Source organism: Trachypithecus francoisi, unplaced genomic scaffold, assembly GCF_009764315.1.
Source record: "Trachypithecus francoisi isolate TF-2019V2 unplaced genomic scaffold, Tfra_2.0 Lachesis_group0, whole genome shotgun sequence".
Lineage (NCBI taxonomy): Eukaryota > Metazoa > Chordata > Mammalia > Primates > Cercopithecidae > Trachypithecus > Trachypithecus francoisi.
The window spans coordinates 187131869-187154046 of NW_022681453.1; the positions used below are offsets into that span (position 1 = coordinate 187131869).

A 22178-nucleotide genomic window follows, 5' to 3' on the forward strand; every position below is an offset into this window, starting at 1 on the left:
GTGTGGTGGCACACACCTGTATTCCAAGCTACCCAGGAGGCTGAGGCAGGAGAATTGCTTGAACCCGGGAGGTGGAGGTTGCAGTGATCTGAGATCGTGCCCCTGCACTCCAGCCTGGGTGACAAGTGAGACTCCTTCTCAAAAAGTATCTTTTGAGGTCACAGGAGTGATGCTATGCAAATAGTAATTGCATTATTAATGATAGTAATGTGAAGCATATTGGTATTAAACTATGAGCTGATACATGGAGCAGCAGATATTGTATTTTTAGTTCATTTCCTTAGGCAAACTCAAATATTGTACTTGCACAGTTACCTCAGGCATTCATGAGTTAGAGTTCCAGTGCAAACAGTTTGCAGCAAATATGAACCACAGTGGTACTATTAGTTTTGCATCCGCTAGGCACATTTTCCAGCTTCTGAAGAGATAATTGAAGGGGAACTTGGATATGGGCTAAATTGTGTATATGGATAAAAGATTCAGCAGGTATTTAGGCACTTTCAACCCACATGAAACATTAAATATTAGCTGAGACTCACTTGAAGATGGACTTCTTCTCGATTTTGAAGAGTTGTCTACATTTTTATAAAACTAGATGAGCATAGTGCATTTTAACCAATAAAAGAAGTGAACACAGTTGAGATGCATTATATTGCTTAGCCTTAGGGTACTGGGTGTTACTATTACAATTTTTAAAAATGTATGCTTTTCAATTTTTAAACAGTTTATTATGAAAATTTTTAGGCATATACAAAAGGACGAGATTACTGTAATGCACCACCAGGAATATATTATCCAGCTTCTGCAATAATTGACTGATGGCCAGTCTTGCTTCACCTATACACCTATTCCTTTCCCTCACCCTGGATTAGTTTGAATATAGTCTCAGATATTGTGTCAGTCACTTCTGCAAATCTTAGTCTTTAGTAGGTAGGTATGTCTAAAACATCTCTCAACCATAAAGAACATGTTAGGAGAGCTCTTTTGCAAGATATTTATTGATCTTGTGCCTTTTGCATGAGTATGGGAATGGCTACTATTTTATGGAAAAGGAGATTAAAGAATGCAGTGTGGGTTTTTTTTTTTCGTGGCCAATTTCTCTTCCTTCCTTCCTTCCTTCCTTCCTTCCTTCCTTCCTTCCTTCCTTCCTTCCTTCCTTTTTTTTTCTGGAAGTAGGATTGGTTTGGGGCATGATGTGGGAATGTTATTGGGTAAGGGCTTAAACTCTGTGTGGCTTCTATGGTTTGGAGAGACCCCAGGTTGATCTGATCTATTATAGTTAACAAGTCAGATAAACTAGATTATATTTGTAATCCTTTTGTACTGAAGCCCAAACAACTGGCATTCTTAAATTAGCTAGAATATCACTTAGTATTCTATTTATAGAAGAGTTGTGGTTTTAATTTAAAAAATACTGTAAGTGGAGCTACTGAAATAGGCCCAATTTTATTATAGCTAATATTTCATTACAGAGACTTCTCCCATTCCCCAAATCTAAGGAGGGTGTTGTTTGTATAATAAGCATAGTAGATGTTGGTGTTTGACTAGATTACCTGAAAAATGGACCCTAGGGTAACAACTTATGTGCTTAATTTGAATGAACACGCCCAGCAAAACAGGAGAGAGGAAAAAAGAAAAGTAAGACAAAAGAGGAGGGAGGGCACATAGAGAGCAATATATTATCAAGCTGTCCACAGCTTCCTGACAAGAGCACCGAGTTCTTGGTATCACAGCACATCTTCACAAAGGCCTCATAAGCTAGAGTGTCTCAGAATAGTTCGTTAATAGGAGGTAGGAAACAGAATTTATGTAGCAGTTCCTGATTCCCATTGTTCAAGGTACAAGATGGGGTAACTGAGAAACAGAGATACTAAGTAATGTGGCCAATGAAGTGAAGCTAATGAGTGTCACATTTGGAGTTACTCACATGTTTAGTGTTGACTTTTCCAGGAAACTTGTTTTATTAGTACTCCTACTTTCCAAAATAATTATCTAGGTATGGTTTTATTTTTTAAAATGAAAACTATAGGAAATTCTTTAAATTCATTGTCATGGGGACTCATACTCAAAGATGTGGGTATGACAGTTCTCAACACCAAACCTAGTTCTGAACCCCAATATCTGATTATTATCAATAGAATCAGATCAAGGGAATGCTTATTTTCCTCGTAACAATATATGTTGATTATTCATGGGGGGTTATTTGTTCTGAGATCAGGAGAATGCCCCGGTTGTATGTCCATGTGTTGTCTTAGTCAGTTTCTCATGTTTCTTATGTTCACGTATCTTTTGCTTAAAATTGGAAATGTCTACCTTCAAGGAAATACTGTCGAAAACATGGTTGACAATTTCGTAGCAGCAGTTTGATGAAATCATTTTTTGTACACTGAGTAAATTAGTCAATTATGTAAAAATTTTATCTGTAGTTTTGTCCACCTTATGATAAAAAATTTTGGAAAAAATCAATAGCCGTATTGATTTGCAGACATCTTTCTATTTGTTAGTACTAGCATCAGCTTTCTTGGACATGTCAGCTTTCCTGTTTTTGAGTCTGAATGGATCCATAAACATAAACTTGCTGCAGTTGGAGTGCAGATATCAAGACTATTGCAGAGGTCTTCTCACACATTATCTGTGTGCCCTTGAGAATGGGACCTCTACTTTAGATTCTATTTCATCCATCCTATACAAAGAGATTGAACAAGATAATCAAGTATTCTCTCTGCTTTGGCCTTTGAAGACTTTATATGACTTAGCTTGGTATTAAATATTTCATCCTGGAGAAGTTGGGACTTGAAAATCAGGCTTTGTCCCTTGCAGAAAACTTGACTGGTTCCAGGCCCAGTTACTGTTGGAACAGAATTCTCTTTAAGCTTTTGCGACCATTATCAGCATTCATTTGGTTCCTTGTGCAGGGCAGTAGAGGTCCAGCTTCTGCATTATTACTTTTAAAACATGGTATAATTTCAAGAAACCATTTTCTTTGTTTTTGAATGTGTATGTATAGGCTGTGTTCTTCACATTAGATTTTTATTTTGAAAGAACATGGCAAAGTGTAGAAAACAAGGAACATAGTTAAGATGATCAAGATGTCTGAAATTTTGTAATTAGTGATAGCTTCCTTGGATAAACTTGATATGAATAAGTAATATACAGCAGGAAGTGTCCATGAATGGAGTGGAGTTAGCCTCACGTCTAAGTTTACTATCCCCCAGCCAGACCTCAACTCGTAGACTTAGTATTCAATTTGGTTACTCTTCCGTGAAAGAGATACTCTTATCTGGAGAAGACCAGCCAAGATAGAGCGAGTGCTAGTCTTAGGAGGAACTATTGAAAGAGATTGTAAGGTGACTTTAAGAAGACTATAATCAAGGATCCCGGAGTAAGACTTAAAGGACTCCGGACGATAGAAATAAGCCAGAATATAGAACTTACACAGAGGCAAATTTTCATTCAGTATAGAAAAAGAGTTTCTGACAAAGTGATCTGAAGGTAGAATAGGCTGTCCTGGGGGGAGGGGTGAGCTCCTTCCCACTGGAGGATTTTCGAGCCTTAGCCTAATGACCCTTGAGGATATCAAGATGTACAAGGGTCAGTTTGTGGTTTAACTAGGTGACCTTCCCCTCCAACCCAAAGACATTTTTGTTGTCTGGCTAGACATCTTACTTCCCATAGTCTTTTAAAAAATAAAATTATAAAGGTAATATAGAACTTTTGACAAAAGAAAATATAAGCCATGTTCTCATCACCCAATAATGAATATATTGATATGGTTCTTTCAAGTAACTTTTAACCTTTTATAAAATACATGTTTCAAATGCACATATCATAGGTGATATATTCAATAATTTTTGCAAATTGTGCATTTTTGTTTAAAAAACACCCAGATCAAGAAATAGAACCTCACTAGTCACCCAGACTACCTCATCTCCCCATGAAAAACACCATTATGATGTCTAATAGCATAGATTAGTTTTGCTTATTTTTGTATTGTATGTAAAAGGAACCATACAGAATTTATCAAGTATTTTTAATTGTGGTTTTCATTTTTCGACTCAGGCTTAAATAGCTCTCTTTTTATTGTCCACAGAGTTTTATATATGCCTAGTCTTGCAAAGTTATTATAGACAGCACCTTAATGAGGTTTTAAGGGAATTTTGATATTCCAACATTGGAAAATTTAAGCTGTTTTCAGTTTTTCATTGTTAAAATCTTTGGGCTCATAGCTTTCCTATCCTCTCCACATCCATTTCTTCACTCTTATTTCTCACAGTATTTCAGATTGATTTCCTTATGTGGAATTATTAGATCAAATGGTACAATGAAGTTTTAAAGTTTGACATTTACCAAATTTTAATCCAAAAGTTGCCAAATTATACTTGCATTAGTAATATTTAATAGTGCCTATTTTGCCATAGGCTTTGATTGTTTAAATATACTAATTTTATGAAAATGGCTTTTCTTGAATTATTAATAGGGCAACACTTTTTTTCACATATTTGTAAACTACTCATATATTTGGTATGTGTAGTCAGTCACTGTGCTAAATTCTTCTTAAGAATTACCTCTTTTTTAAAAAGCTAACTTTTAAAATAGATATTATTATTATTATTCTCATGTTTAAGATGGGGTAACTGAGAAACAGAGATACTAAGTAATGTGGCCAGTGAAGTGAAGCTAATGAGTGTCACATGTGGAATTTACTCAAAATATGATACTCTTCAGTCTGATATGCTACTGCCTCTCATGTTAATCCTTTTTAAAAATATTTTTAAATCGATTGTATATTATTGCATTAGCATATTTAGCCAATTTATATGAGCTTCGTATATATGCATATGTGTGTGTTACCTTCCTGGTAACACACCAAATGGCTCATATAAATTTAGCCAATTTATGTGAGCTTTATATATATGTGTATATATATGTGTGTGTGTGTGTTATATTTTTGGGTGTTTATTTTTAATTTTGTTCCAATTTAGAAGCATATAAAAGTTGGTTTCAATGTGTTTTTTAAATTATTCAAGTTTTAATCAAACTGAAACTAATTTTGGTCAAAGGTGAGGCTCTACATTGATTTTTAAATAATTTACCTGTTTTTCCAATTCCATTTAATAAATCGTCTTTTCTAGCTTAGCATGGTGGCTCACACCTGTAATTCCAGCACTTTTGGGAGGCCGAGGCAGGAAGATCACCTGAGGTCAGGAGTTTGTGACTAGCCTGGCCAACATGGTAAAACACTGTCTCTACTAAAAATAAGAAGTTAGCCAGGCGTGGTGGTGGGCACCTGTAATCCTGGCTTCTCAGGAGGCTGAGGCAGGAGAATTGCCTGAACCAGGAGGTGGAGGCTGCAATGAGCTGAGATTGTGCCATTGCACTCCAGCCTGGGAGGCAGAGCGAGACTCTGTTTTCAACAACAACAACAACTATAAATAATGTTTCCTTCACTGATTAATTTGTGGTGTCTCTTTCACTATGTATGTATGAACGTGTGTGTGTGTTTGTGTGTGTGTGTGTGTTTTAGACATAGGATCTCACTCTGTTTCCCATATAGGAGTGAGTGGCACCATCACAGCTCACTCTAACCTTGAACTCTTGGGTGCAAGTGATCTTCCTGTCTCAACCTCCAGAGTAACTAGAACTCTAGGTATGTGTCATCATGCCTGACTAATTTAAAAAAAAAAAAAAGTTTAGAGATAGGGTCCTGTAATGTTGCCCAGGCTGCTCTTCAACTCCTGGCCTCAGGTTGATCCTCAAGTGATTAACCTACGCCTCCCATAGCACTACAATATATTTGACAATTATATCTCACTGCAGCATTTCTTCATTAATGTCGTCTTATTCCTGTGTAAATAAATTCCACTCCAATTTCATTTTAGATTTACTTTGCCATCTTTGCAATGTCTTCAAAAAGAAGGAGGACTTGCAAGTGTCCAATGCTGCATAATATTAATAATGTTCTTAAATTTTCTTCTCTGTGGCAGAGACTACGAACAGTATGATATTTAGACGTGCTAGGATAAGACCTGAGTAGAAACTGTACTAGCTCTCCAGCTCTTTTGTTAATTTACTTTTGATGAGATGGAGAATAGTCCTTTAACCAGCTTTTGTTCAGTGTCTGTTCTGTGCTTTGATCTCCTTTGAAACCCTTTCAGCCTTTATGTACTTGGTCCTCATACCATTCACAAGAGCACTCATGGCAGAACCATCACCGGCACTGTGGCTTCTGTGTTGCTTTTTACTTTACATCATACCAGTTCATACTAAGAAAATTGAAGTGTGCCCTAATCACAGTCCTTCATTTGTAAGTGGACTCAATATCGTATTGGATTTGGAGTTTTGAAAGAAAGTAAAACCTAATTTCCTTCCTCAAAGCTATTATTATTCTATTTAGATAAACGGAAAAGCAGGTATGTATTGAGGTTTCTAGCTTTTAGTCTACAATGTTTAATAGGTTTTAAGTTATTTGTTATTGAAACCTTGAAGAAAACACATCAGTTAGATTTCTTGCTTTATAGAAAAAAGTGTTTTGGAGGGTTTAGGGAGTCAAGTGAACCATTTTAAATACCGTGTGACTAAATCCGCAAGGCCTAATATGGTAGCTTCTAGCCCCATGTGACCATTTGAAGTTGAATTTAAATCTACATTAATTAAAATTAAATAAAACATTTGTAAAAATTCGTCTCCCAGCCACTAGTCCCATTTTGAGTGCTCAGTAGCCATACCTTGCAAGTATCAGGACAGTGTGGAACATTCCCACAATTGCAGAAAATTCTGTTGTGCAGTGTCCATCTAAATGATTCTACAAATGGAAGATTTAGGGGAAGAGGAGAAGTAAGTAGTGAGGTATACCTAATCGGTTCTATAAATTTTAGTACGAAGAACCCTTCCTTTAAAATATTGATATTTGGTGAAACATTCAGATGTCATGTTTTAAAATGATTTCAAGGACACTAATCAACAGAGCATCAACGTAGATATATAATTGACTACAAGGATGGATCAATACTTGTCCTACTTGTTTCATAACTGAGAGCATTATAGGGCATTCTGCAACACAATACCTTAAATATCAGAGAAACAAAGGCTGCAGGTATTTGAATGAATTGTTGAAAGTTCTGTATTTATAAACATGTGGTCTTCTCATATGTATATCCCTGTTGGTTTGGGATGAACCTCCATTCTGAGTCCCTTAAATGTTAGGGAAGTTTAAGATGAGACTCTTTGAATTCCACCCACTGATCTAATATCGGACCCAATTTGAAGCTGAAAAAGCCTTACTATGGAGAAAAAAAAAAAAAAAAAAAAAAAGCCAAAGCCCCAAAACATACACACACAAAACAAAGCAGAACAGAAGGGGACACCATGATCTTTTTATCAAATTAGGATAATAGGATGACATGGAATTCAGAAGACAGTATGATATACTCTGGAAATTTGTTATTTCATGAATGTTCCTGACTGAAATTTAAACAAAAATAAAATCAGGAGTGTACTTTCCCCTTTAGCAACAGATAGAAGTGAAAACTTGTTGAATTCCATTTCTGGAGTACTCTGTTTTTATTTTCACCTATTAACACCCAGGACCTGGTGTTTGGTTTGTAACTATGATGAGTGGGTTGGGGTTAATATGAGAAATTCCGCAATGAGTAGGTCGGAACTATTTGGTGTTATGTCCAAGAAAGCTCACATGTCCTAGTTAAGGCTGTGTGAAGTGAATTGGACCCTCCTGATGTGGTGGCCCCAAATACTGGGCTTAATCCTCTGGTGTGACTGCTTTCACAAGTCTTTTCAAGAGCCTAAGTACCATAAAATATTCTCACAAAAGCCTTCATTCCAAAGAATGTGTGTGTCGGCTCATGTCAAGAGCTCTTAGTGTAGAACAATGCGTTGAAAACCACGATCTAATAAACAAACAGATAATCTAGTTCAGTTTTGTCCAAGTAATGTAATGTCTTTATCAAACCATTTCCTGAACCTTAACTCTATTCAGAAGGAAAAGGTTCTGCGTGGGAATGTGTGAATATTTACTGTTAATAGGAGGCCGTGTAGCTCCTGTGACTGGATGTCTTGTTTTTCTCTTCTGAGTAGCTCTTGTTTTTTATGGTGGGAATTTTCCGTCTTGGTAATTTGGTATTTTGCTTGGTTTTCATTGTCAAGTGTGGAAATGTGTACACCTTAATTTAAGAAATGCAGTTTTGTCACCTGCCTCTCAGTTATCAAGTGCCAAGTCAGAAAGTTCTCACGTGTTTTCAAGCCTTTCTACCAGACCTTGAACTACCCATTCAGTCAAAGGGGATCGGCTGTTTCCATGAAGAAGGTTTAGGGATTCCTGGCAGGGCAGGAGGAAGGAGCAAGATTTGTGAGGATCAAAATCCCAGGTACTCCCCTTTAGACTGCTTGGTGACTACTCACTTGTCATATGGAAAATCATGGCTCAACAGTTCAGTAGAATATAACTTTGTGGAAATTTCTGAATATTAAAAGCTTCATTTTCAACATGGCAGTGAGATGTGAGAGTCAGGGTCATTCATTGATATTGTCCACGTTACTAGTTGCCTTTTGTCTGATCTTGCCTAGAAAATTGTTTTTAAGTAACATGCCTGGTAAGTGCCTACTTACAGTTAGGTTAACTGCCATCTTATGGCATCAGAAGGAGCTTTCTGGCTATACCTATTAAAGGAAGCCTTAGTCTCTTATTGCCATTAATTGGCACTTGCATTTTGAGTCATGGAATCATAAACTATGAGTGTCGAAAGGGCGACTAAGTAGTTTCCTTGGATGAATAAAGCTTGTATCTTCTTTATAATATTCATGTCAAGTGGTCTTCCTGCCTCTACTTGAATACTTCCAGTTATTTGGCACTCTCACATCCTCAAACCAGGTAATTTCTATTTAATTTTTACCCTAATCTTCAGGGTTTATAAATACCTATTGATAATACCTTTGTTAATATGGTGCTTTGAAACTCTTCATTTTTTCCCTAAATAAACTTGTAATTTTTCTTTCTATATCATAATGACAGTACAGGCTCATATTTTTATGTCTTTTAGTCTCAGTTATATTTTTGTCTGAAGAGCTAAATATACTCAAAAAAAATGGTTTCTGTCATCTCAGAATATACATATATGCTGTGTAAACTCCACCTGTTTGCTAATCATAACATTCATTTTTCTCAATGTGATGGATTTTATCACCTCCCTCCCTTTTATGGCATTGCTATGTAGATCATTGCAAACACGCTGCACTAACATTTTTCATTCTGTTTATAAGGTTCAAATAGATAGAACAATTTTCTCTAGACTTTAGCTCTGGTGTGTGTGATTCTGGGCAGGCTTCTAATCTTTTTGAGGGATAGTTTCCTTATCCATAAAATGGACCTAAGAAAAGCAGTCCTATGGGGACCATATAAAATTAGTTTAGCTTCAATCTTAACTCAGACTTGCTTCCTGAAATTCCTCAACCTAATATTGAATAGGATTTTTTTAATGTGGTAGCAAGATTATAGTTACAAAAGAATGGAACAATGCATAAAAAGTAGAAATATCTTAAATAATATTTTTATTTTTTTGTTTATTATATTTTTTATTATATAATAGTTTAATTTTTTAAAATATGCTGAAATTATAAAGAAATTCTTAGAAGATCATATGGAACTCTGGAAAATAGGTACCATGAATACAAGAACTTTTGCTCTTGTCTATACTTGTCCTTGCACTGATGTTCCTACTCTGAGTCTAGCACTATGTGCAGACTTCCCTTCTTATGGTGCATTGTGGTGGGCAGAATAACAGCCCTCAAAGTTGTCCACGTCTCAATCTCTGGAACATGTGAATATGTTAGGGTACATGCCACAGGCAATTAATGATACAGATGGAACTAAGGTTGTTAATCAGCTAACCTAAGATAATGAAATTATCCTGGATATAAGGATGGTCCCAACGCTATCACAACTGTGATAGCAAATGGAAGAAGAGGACAGAGGAGGTCTTTGAAGTGATGTGATGTGAGAAAAACTTAACATGTCTTTGCTGGCTTTGAAGACGGAGGAAGGGGCCACAAGCCAAAGAATGAGGAACAGCTTTGAAAAGCTGGAAAAGACAAGGAAATGGATTCTCTGGAGAGGAAATACAGAAAGGAATACAGCCCTGCCAACACCTTGATTTTAGTGCACTGATGCACATGACTGATTTCTGATTTATAGAATTGTAAAATAAATACATTTCTGTTCTTCTAAACAACCAAGCTTGTGATACTTTGTTGCAGTATCAACAGAAAACGAATACACACAATATCATGTTAAAATTATCTGTTTACATGTTTGTTCTCCTTTCTAGGCAATGAATTCCTCAAGGGTAACCATGCTATCTTTGAAAACTCATTTTAGTCCATTTCCATATTAAAAGAATACGAAATGTCCTGTCAAACACTAGAGCTGGTATTTACTCAGTGTGTATGCACCATATGCCTGGCACTGCCCTGGGTATTTTGCTTTGAAAATTTTATTTCCACTCTGTTTAGCCCTACTAAATCTTAACTTTCTTATCTGTAATGTGAGTCCATAGACTAGATCAGGTTTGGCAAACTTTTCTGTAAATCTGGTAACTAAATATTTTAGGCTTTGTAGGCCATACGGTATTTGTCACAACTACTCATTTCTGCCACTGGAATGCAAAAGCAGCCATAGACAATAAGTAAGTGAATGACCTTGGCTGTGTTCCAAAAAACCTTTATTTACAAAAACAGGAGGTGGTCTGGATTTGGCCATTTGGCTGTTGCTTGCTGACCTATAGACTAGACCTATAGACCTCTTTATTCTGTTCTAATTCCTGTCTAATATGATTATTCTTTGAGTTTATAAAATTGTGCCGTTAGTGTCAGTTAAGCCAAGGAAATGCCAGTAAGACCTACAGAAGGAACTCAAGTGATTGGACGGGTCTGTTTATAAGAAGAAGCACAATATTGCAGACTCAAGTGCCAGGAGGGTGACTGTCACCATGTCCTTGGCAAATGGACCTGGGATAAATGCTCTTTAGGGTGAGACATAAGGAGATCCTTGAATGCCAAGGCTGAGCTCACTGAACTTGAAACTCGGTGAACTGGAACTACTGCTGGAGGAATAAAAGGGAGCACTAAATCCTTTGCACTCCAGAATGAAAGACCTTCTGGGGCAGCTGGCCAAATGAAGCAGGAGGAGGGAACAAGTTCCCCACTCAGCTAAATTATGTCTTTGGGCCAGCCGACCTGGTCTGCTAAAATAACAAGGTGCCTGAACTTCTGCCCAGAACACGTCACCAAATTTTGCAATTTGGGACTGTCTTCTATCACATGACCTCCTAATCTGAGGAAGTGAAGAAAGCAGAGTGAACGAAACCCAAGGATTGACTTTTTTATGGCGTGCCTCCTTAGAGACAAAAGTTGATTTTTCAAGAGAACCCTTTATATTGTGAACTCTGTATTCTAATTCAGAAACCATTAAGTTCTTGGATGAAGAACATCCACTAGATTTTGGAGGTCTTTTAAACTTTGCTATTGATCTGGGACTTAACCATTGCAGATGTGGGACTGTGTGTTTTTACATCAAAGTGGGTAAAGAAGAACCCATCCAGAACTAGGCAGACGGAACTGGGATATGTTTGTTTGTCTGATTGTCTGGTTGTGGTGGTGGTGGTTGTTTTGACTTGGTTATATCATCGGATTTTTGAGGACAAAACTACCCTCTATGATTGGTATGTTACAATAGCTTGTTTATGTCTTGCAAATTGTTCGAGAACAGTTTGTCCATTAAAGAAAAAAAGTGACCTAGTAATACTCTCCTACCCAGGGAAATGTCGGGTTAATCAGTTGCACAAGGGCTTGATGTGCCAAGTCAGTACTGCCCCAAGGCTCCTTATGCAGTTCCTTTCCAAGATTTTTAAACATTCCGAGGAGAACACAATATTTGTTTATTTGGCTGCTAGGACTTTGTTTTGTTATTGTTTTAGTTATGGTCTTATGCTTTTCTCTCACTCCCTCTCTTTCTTTTACCCCTAACTCTTTGGAACCCTGGTGTGCTAAGAGCCATGTTAACTGTAAAGCATCTATTCAATAAACACTTAAGTGTATTTTATATTTGGGCTTCTAAATGTTTGTGAAGAATGTGTTTCTGGGTAAGTCACATAAAGAATAATCTCACAGTAAAAATAATTTATTATTTATGTAGGACATTATAGTTTTTATGGTATTTTTAAATTCTGTAAAAGGAGAAAGGTTTATACAATCTGAAGAATAACCAGGGTGTCGTATTTTTAAATTTAAACAGTTTGGTCTTTACAACCCTGAGTAGTATAAAAGCTAAGTGCTGTTGTTTTCATTTTACAAACAAAAATCTTAAGACTCAAAAGTTTCATGATTTCCCTAAGTTCACACACATCTAGTAAATGGTTCCAAGTGGACAAAAACTTACACATTTTAATGTCACAGAGCTATTTTTTTATATATGTAAGTTATCTAACTGCAGCAGTGATTGAGGTGAGGGTATTCCTTTTGCCGAGATCATCCCCATGGTGATATTCAGTTGAGTCTCCCTCTTTCAATCTCTCTTTTCTTCTCTCTCTCTCTCTGTCACACACACACACACATACACACACACACACACACACACACACACCCGCACACATAAACCACATACACACCGATTTTGAAATTGGTAGTCTCTCAGTTTCTCCATCTTCCTTTCAAGTCTAATTTATTGGGCTAGGATTTATGGGTGTAGTTGTCAAGAATTCCTGCAGATATCCACTCAGGAAATATAATCTTCTCCACCTCAACTCTGTGAGGCATTGGAAGAGGTGCTTTTAGGATAGAATGATGACTCATGCATGATGTCTGCCCTCAAGGAGCACGCAGTTTAGTGAGGTAAATGTCTCATGAATTTTCCACAAGATCCACTTTGCTAAGTGCTCTAAAGTTACTACAGAGGGCTGAAGGTGGGAGGATGCTTTCATCTGGTGTCAAAGGGCAGCAGTGTAGGGTGACATGGGCCTCCAAGAATAGCTTGGGCTCAGGTATGAAGAAATGGTGGAGAGGAAACTCTTAATGGAGACAGAGGCATGAGCAAAGTCTTGGTGTCCAGGAAGCCAGAGGAAGCATTCTGGCAGATTACTAGGTATGTGGCTTAGCAAAAGTCACCATTCTGAAATATAAAATGTCCAGTGCTGCTAATTGCAGTAGTAATCTCAAAGGATACCTACTCACCAGTACATTCTAGAGTTTGATGACAAACTTTGACAACAAAGCTTATCAAGTTCCTCTCCATTGCCTCATAAGAGGCCCATCCACTTAGAGGATTCCACCTTTCCAGAATGAGGTCTTGTCAAATCTTGGGAGTCTCAGAACAGACATTTACCAAGCTTTCAATAATACTCTCAAACCATAATTCTCTAAAACATCAGCATAATTGCCATAAAATCAATTGTCCATATTTTAGAGAGTTTATTTCTGGGCTCTGTATTCTATTCCATTTGTCTGTATGTCTGTTCTTATGCTAGGACCATACTGTTTTGATAATTATAGCTTTGTGGTAAGCTGTGAAATCAGGAAGTGAGTGTCCTCCAACTTGATCCTTTTTTCAAGATTGCTTTGGCTATTCAAAGAGAGCCATGACATTCTAAATCTAGAAACAGTTATATCGAATGCATTGGAAAAACCTAGGTTAGGAAGAATGTTGACTATTAGGCTATTTGTTTAGTTTAGATATGAGGTAACTATGCATTAGGTATTTTGGTGGCAATGGAGATGCAGACCAGTAAATGAATTAGAAAAATTTTGTGTAATTTATTATAGTTTGTTTGTATTCAGAGTGGGTGGTTGAGACAAAAAGGGAAAGGGTTTGTAGCCTTTGTGATAGGGAGAACTGTGAGGAGGTAAATAGAAAAATAGAGCACACAGGAGGAGGTTAGCAGGTCTGTGGGTTATCCTACCTAAATTCAGATTTGCGCACTGAGCTAGAGGTTCATTTGATAATGCTCATTCAGCAATCATAAATTCAGAGGTGAAATCAATGAGTGCCAAAATTATTCTGGGTCTTATTTTACTTATAAATGGTATATTCATTTAGAATTGCTTTTTAAATCGAATGCGTTTATGGTTATCATGGCTCAGGAGCCAGATACTGGGAAGCGGTTGGGGACAGCAGCAAGAATCAAGATCTGGATAAAGGCAGTTTCATGAAACTTCTGTGCCTTGTCTCAGCTAAGAGTAAACAGAGTGCTAGATGGCTGTTGACATGCATTTTATTTTGAAGTGACTATTATTACTAAGGTCTGAAATCCTTAGCCTTGATCTCTTGGAGCCTAATGTTCCTGTTCTCCAGCTGAGAGAGACTAATTCACCATCTTGTGTTGTAAACACTCACTCATTTTAACTGATTACACCTCCAATGATTCTCAAATCACTAAAATTACTAATTGCTATTCCTTACACATCAAAGAGTGAATCCTGAATAATTAACCCCAAATAAAATTAGATGAATTGGCCCTTTTAATTAGAGTCCCTGCTGCTGTTTGTTCTGAGCTTCCTTTTCTTACTGTTAAGAGACTTTTAGAATGATTAAAACTGTTTAAGACTTAAACAGCCAGTGACCTTTTAATACAATATAAATCCATGAAAGCAATATTTCAGCTAGCAGGTGGTGAAGTAAATTTTTAGAGCAAGTACCTGTCAGCTCCAGTATTCCTTTGGAAAAAAAAAAAAAAATACATGCCAAAAAACAACCACCTTGAAATGAAATGAGTGTCTCTATTTGATTATTTTTAAAGCATTTATGCATTTGCTAAGCTTCAGACTTGATGAAATAAATGTCAGGGTTGAAGGAGAGTGAGTAATGGTTGGCATCATTTTATATAAATAGTAACAAGAATTTCTCAGTGAGAAGAATTTGAAGTCATTTGTGCATAAAAGATGAATACTGGAGAAATCACAGAAGGGCCTGGCCTCATGTAGCCATCCTTGTCTTCGGGGATTCTCTTGCAGCAAGAGAATGAGCCCCAACATTGGGGAAAAGGAAGTTTTATGAGGTTTAATTGCTGCTGATCATCGAGGTAGGATTACCAGCCTAGCCATGCTGCATTCAGCCTGGATTTTGTTGGAGATATTTTACATGTTCCTGTTCATCTATTCCAAGTCTCCTAAATAGTAAGAACCTCTTCTCTTCTTCATAGTCTTCTGCATTTGTAAGGGTACAGCGGGTTTTCTCGTCATTCCCAAGTAGTCTGAGTTTCTCACACTAAGTCTGCCATGTGCTGTGGTAAATGTGTCCTTCGCTAGAAGTTAGAATATTTGGGGTCACAGTGGGTGGCTTCGTGTGGTTCTACACTCTTTTGACTGTTTGTCTACCACACTGGTGGAAAAGTTATTCATCTATTAAAAAAAGTTATTGGACTAGTTCAATGACTTACTTTTTCCTTAAAATTTAAAGCATATATTTTGACTTTTCATTCTGAAATAATTCGAGACCCTGCAGAAAGGTTGAAAATAGTATAAAGGATTCTCATTTAGTCATGACCCAGTTTTCCCAAGTATTGACATCTTACATAACCACGGTAGAGTTACCCAAACCAGGTAAACACTGACATAATACTTCCTTCTAATACATAAACCTTATTTAGATTTCATTGATTGTCCTAGTGATGTCTCTTTTCTGGTCTAGAATTATATCCAGAATCACATATTGCATTTTATTGCCTTGTCACCTTAGTCATCTTTAATTTCAGAGAGTTGTTCAATCTGTTTTTCCAGAAGATCAATGATTCTTAACCAGCGCTATACACCAGAATCGTTGAAGGAGCTTTGCAAGGTCCTTGTCTGGGTCCCGACCCCATAGATTCTGAATTAAGAATTCTAGAATGAAGTCTGGGTGTCTGTCTTGGGAGAAAGTACCCCAGGAGACTCCAATACACACCCCTGGTTAAAAGTCAGATGAATTTCAACACCTCAAGCATAAGCATTTTGAAATTCTGTCTATGACGTGTATCCTTCCCCTTCCCCCATTTCTCTGCTCTTTCTTCATCTCTATCTCTCTTTTATGGGATTAAAAAGAAAATGTAAACATCTCTATATACTCTAAGGGATATAGATAGATAGAAAGATGGATAGATAGATAGATACTGTGTAAGGCTTATCAACAGATCTTTTATTGGAGAAGATCAATAGAGTACTGACGGTTGCAATATTTCTGGAGGCTAGGGTGCCCCCATAACCAGGTGGTGACTTAAGGATGAGGACTCTTCCTATACTTTGAAGACATACCCTCAGTAAGATAATGTGGAAACAAACAAATAACCTAACTAGATGGCTACTTTGAGACAGGTTATTAACTGTCTAGCTATTGGTATCATGAAGGACCTATGACCCACCAGTATAGTAGTACATTGTTGACCTTATGTCAGTATTTAAAAGTGGCAAAGTTGACCATGGGAAAAGTTCGTGTGCTCATTCTATCAGAGTTCTATTCAATTTAATATACGTAGTTTTGGACCAATAATAATTTATAGCAATAATATTATTACTATTTACTGAGTATCTCATATGTGTTCCATATGCTTTATGTAGAGATTAGTACAACAGAGAGTCTGCCCTCAGGGAGCTGTTAGTCTGTAGGGGAAACCAATAGTTATCCAATTAAGCTAACAAAGAGCAGAGTATTGGCTGTAATAGAGCTGCAGCAGGAAGGAAGACTGCATTGTCACTGAGGATGAGGATGGTTCCCTCTATAGCCAAAGACAGCAGTGGTGAAATAAATTAAATGCCCTATTTAAAGTGTTTTCCTTATGAAACCACGCTCCCTCAGGCACCATCCTTGTCTTTGGAGGGGTGGTAAGCTTCTGGCCTCAATGACCACCACAGGATAATGTCCCAATCCTAAGGGGAAATGATGTTTTTGGACTATTCTGTCAGCACTCTGATATTTGTTTGCAAGCTTCTTTGTTTTTACTGGTAAATTAAGACTTTTTGTTGTTGTTTTCCTGGGATGTTGCCTCATTTTCTGTCCATCACACGAATTTTTAGATTTTTGTTTCACTTTTAAATTGAGGTAATTTTACTTTTTCGCCTTGGAGCTAAAGATATCTCACTAGCTGATAGAAGATTGATGCATTAAGCTCAACTCGTTGCCCTATTTGTTTTGGATGCTCATCTTTGGAAGTCAAAAATATATGGTGTGGTTTGTTGTTTGGATAACGATTACTATGTTTTTGTAAAACAAATGATACTCGGTGGATTCAGAAGTGCTCTTTGGTACTAGTCAATTTGCAGAACTAGACTGTCATCTTAATTTCATACTCTTTGAAGTCCATTTAATGTTTTCTACTGAGAAATTGAATTCATTTTCCAACCACTGCATGATAGATGGAGAATTATAGTATGTGTGTATCTCATGTGATACACTGAGGTGTCTCACGTTCGTACAGGGTACTTATTTGTGATTATAAAAGAGGACTCTTAGAGTCTCAGATATATTCTATATTAGCTAAATATGGAGTGAAACTGTCCAATTTAAAATCAGGGAGACGTCATCTACTTTAAAGATAATTCTTCTTGCTTTTTAATTTGAGAATCTCAAAGAGCATTTCAAGCTAAGTTATTTAGAAAGATGACAGGGACATTAAATTTTGGCTTGAGTACATATACTGATGCATTAAAATTAAACACTGGGTTTGAGTAGATTCTGCGATTCATTTTGAAGTATCTTATTTTTGGTTTTTTTTTTTTTAAAAAAACGCATGCCTGTAATTCACTTATTGTATAATAATTAAGCCAAAAGGGTAAAAAATCAAAAACAATGCTTAGGATCTCATGAGCTGTAGACAACCCCTGTTAACATACTGGCCTGTATAAAATTGGGACCATATTATAAGCACTATTCAGTAACCTCCCTTGTTTCTTACATGATAAGATATGAAAAACAGGCTGGGCGTGGTGGCTCATGCCTGTAATCCCAGCACTTTGGGATGCTGAGGCGGGTGGCTCACAAGGTCGAGAGATTGAGACTATCTTGGCTAACACGGTGAAACCCCATCTCTACTAAAAATGCAAAAAATTAGCCGGGCCTGGTGGCAGGCGCCTGTAGTCCCAGCTACTTGGGAAGCTGAGGCAGGTGAACAGCATGAACCCAGGAGGCAGAGCTTGCAGTGAGCCGAGATCATGCCACTGCACTCCAGTCTGGACAACAGAGCAAGACTCCGTCTCAAAAAAAAATATTAATTTAAAAAAAGATATGAAAAGCAATGTTTTATGTTCTTCCCCCAGACATGTCAATACTTACTTCCTTACTAGATTTAAGTCTTTCCCCAAATATCACCTTGGTGAGGCCATTTTCATTTTTTTTCTTTAAAATTGCAACACCCACCACCACCCTAGCAGTCCCAACCCTCTTCCTTGCCCTATATTTCATTATAGCCCTTCTCACCATTTGATATTCAGTATGTTTTATTTACTTTTTAAGCATTCTTCTTCTGTTAGAGTATAAGTTCCATGAGGATTCGTGGAGGAGCACACTTTGTTTGTTCTGTTTGTTTGTTTTTACCTGGGATCTAGAATAATGTATGATATACAGATGGCACTCGATGAATAAATCGATATAAGATGTAGATCAACATCATCCTTTTGGTGACCACACATTTTCCCAGTGTATGATTGCAATTTATTTTTCAACCAGTACCATGGTAATGAACATTCTGAGTTTTTGCATTACATTGCTTTATGATGAAGTTTCCTTAACATGCTCCTCTACATGTTAAGTTACTTCTTTGGTAGGATAATTTATTAAAAGTGATATTGTTGAATTAAAGTTTATAAATATCTTTAAGGCTTTTGATTCCTCTTGCCAAATTTTCTTGAGAAATTTTAGTAGCAGTAGCATACGAGAATGCTGGTTTCCGTATACTATTATCAATTCTGTGTTTCATCTATATTTTTAATCTTAGTCCTGCCTTTTAAATTAATTTGTTAGCAAATTGAGTATTATCAGAATTAATAATTTGTTTTCTAGTTAAATAGCAGAAAATACAAATGGAAGAAAAATAGACAAGTTAATTTTTCTAATGTATAAAAGGAACCTGAAGTTTAAGGATACCTAGCTTGATAACTAAAAAATTAATGTTGCTCAGTCAAGGTCACATATCTTATTTACAGAGGAAGAGGTGTCATTGAAAGGAGATATATTGTGCTATTTTGATGGCAGTGAGGACAGAGAACATGGAATGGCCAAGCCTTGCCCTGATAATTATCACTTCTCCCAGCGAGTTCTTAAAGGAGTTTCTCACTGTAGAAATGGTAGCAAAATGAGAGTCCAGGTGCTGCTTTATTAATAGCTTCATAAGTGCTTGCTCTTCCTCTGGGACAGAGGTCTGTGATCCCACTGAGATAGCCCAGAGGCTTTGGCTCTAGGAACAAGCAGAATTTTTATCCCATATCTTCCTCACACCACTATGTCTTGGAAGTCAACATACTCAATGAGCTGTAGCTCCTGAAGACCTGGCTTGACATTCTGATCCTTTGCTTTAGAGTCAAGAAGTACAGCCTTCCAGCTGGTCTGTCCTGGGAGCCAGATGCTCAGAGGTCTGAAGCAGGAAGTTTAAGAAGGAGATTTCCTAGGTATTGCTTTCTAAAACTGAGACTTTCACAGTAGGAGCTGGATCAGTCAAATTAGTAACCCCTTCCATGTCAGAGAGAAGGGCGGAGTGGGACAGGAAAAGAGCTGGAAAAGGTTTCATCTCTAATAGAAATAGCATGTTGAGCAAATCAGTGCAATTGCTTTCATATTGTTAGTTCCAACCAGTGCAGTGTAAATAGGTTGAGAAGGCCGAGAAGTGATGCATTAAATGGGATGTATCCACAATTTTTCTCTTGGCCTTTGCCGTAATGCATTTCCTGGTGGTTTTTAAAACCTTACTCAGCTGAACATTTGGAGATGGCACATTTTCAGGTACTGAAGATTTCTGTTTTGTGCATATGTGTTATTTAAAAATTATAAATGGGTAAAATAATGACAGGTTAAGAATTTGTGTAATGGAGAGTATTTCCCTTCCACTTTTCATTCCTTAGTTGCAAAATTTAGCTTCATAGAGACAACTTGCTGTTATCAATAGTCTGAGACTCCATTTAAAAGATAGTTCGTGGTAATACATACAGATATGTATATACATTATTAAACAAATGATAACATTATATATGCTGTCCTAGGCCTTGAATGCTTCATTTAAAAACATTTCACCCAAGGTGCTTTCTGGTGCAGTTTTCTTGGTGGCACACATATTTTGATGCAAATTGAAGATGGAGTTAAAGTTGAAATTGTAAATGAAGTCTTCAGTTATTTAGCTTCATAATAAATTGCCTGTAGTCTGTGGGGTATACATTATAGCTGCGGCATAATTCCATTGCCTTATGGAGATCATCATTGCTGCTACATTTGTTTTATCCTTTCACTTTTTCTCTTTAAGGAACCTTGTTCAGGAAGCTTGGTCTCCTCCTCTGAGTGATCAAGTTTAGATTCAGTTGCCCTCTTGTGCATAAGGGGAAAAGAAAGCATTGTCATGTATAATGTAGACATTGTACTAATCACTTGCATGTAATTTAGCTCACTTATGTTCAAAACATAAATTGAGACCTATTTCTGGGTCACAGTCGATTTAATGGGTCACAACCAATTTTTTTTTTAATAACAGAACATTTCAATGTGTGTTTTATTTATATAGTAGTTATGGTTTCATGAAATCCTTTTTTTCTAGTATACATGTATGTGTACATATCTAGATAGCAATATTACCACATTATATAAAATATATTTTTTTACTCAAGGTTGTGTTCAAAAAGTTTCAAAGTTACTATCTTAGCTGCTTTGATCCACAGATTGACACTGTGAAGTAGCTATGGTTATCCTCATTTCATAGATGAGGAAAACTGGGTCTGGGACTGTAGAATTGCCTTGCCTGAAGTAAAGGGTGGAGCTGGGGTTTGTGTTTTAAGTTTTTGGACTTAAAATTTTGTACCATTTTCCCTTCAAACTTATATTTTTTTCTGTATTAGTTACTGGTTTTGTTTGTTTTGTTTTTTGTTTTCTTGTTGTTTTGAGATGGAGTCTTGCTGTGTCGCCCAGGCTGGAGTGCACTGGCTCCATCTTGGCTCACTGCAACCTCCGCCTCCCAGTTCAAGTAATTCTCTGCCTCAGCCTCCTGAGTATCTGGGATTACAGGCACCCGCTATCACACCTTGCTAATTTTTGTATTTTTAGTAGAGACTGGATTTCACCCTGTTGCCCAGGCTGGTCTTGAACTCCTGACCTCCTGATCCGCTCACCTCAACATCCCAAAATGCAGGGGTTACAGGCGTGAGCCACGTGCCTGGCCACTAATTACTATTAATGGAAATGAATAACTGTCGTTAGTTAAAACATGCTTTGCTAACCATGATTAAAAAAATTGTTCATTGTTCACCGTGTGTGTGTATGTGTGTGTGTGTGTGTGTGTTTATGTGTGTGTATTCCAACCCAATCTCTTTTGGCTTCATAATTTAGAACGTTATTAACTTGTGGAGTATCAAATGGTTTTATGTTTACCTAAATAGTTAGATTTTCCTCTAGCAACCAAAAATTATCCCCTCAACAAAGTGGGAGAAGCAGTAGCTGCCAGCTAGCGGAAGCTAGAGCCATGTCACTGCCAGTGCAGCCCGTGGGTCTATGTCAGCCACACCTGAGAGCGTGTTGGAAAGGCAGAATCTGTAGCCCCAGTGTGGACCTGAATCAGAGTCTGCATTTGATCTGGATTCCCTGATGATTGGAACACTGACATTGGAGACGTACAGGTCAAAGACACCAGGTCATTTATTAAAACATCAGTTAAGGAATTGAGTGGGTTTTTATTTTTCAGTCATTCGACCTACAGTTACTAAGGATGTTCTGGCCCAGACTTGTGACTAGAGATGGGCATATAAAGATAAATCATGAGTGGACTCTACTTGTGAGAAGCTTCAGTTCTAACCGGGAGGGAGTGATCATAACACACAAATACAATCAAGTATTACGGATGCTCTGATAGAACTGTATATGAGGCACAAAAAGGACTGCTATCTAAATCCTTGGATGTGTGAGTGGGTTTTATATGGGTATTTAGATGAAGAAGAGTGTGATGCTTTCTTTGTTTTCT

General features: G+C 37.1%; 1 protein-coding gene across 9 annotated transcripts in view; it reads left to right on the forward strand.

Annotated features, from left to right (window-relative positions):
- Positions 1-22178, forward strand: part of LPP (LIM domain containing preferred translocation partner in lipoma) — a 731638-nt gene that overhangs the window by 305431 nt on the left and 404029 nt on the right. The window contains exon 1 of one of the 9 annotated variants that reach the window (XM_033213040.1): positions 12511-12516. The exons of the other annotated variants lie outside the window; for them this stretch is intronic. The gene's annotated coding sequence lies outside the window, so the exon portion shown is untranslated. Of the gene's footprint in view, positions 1-12510; positions 12517-22178 lie in introns of those variants that run through there. 9 annotated transcript variants of the gene reach the window in all.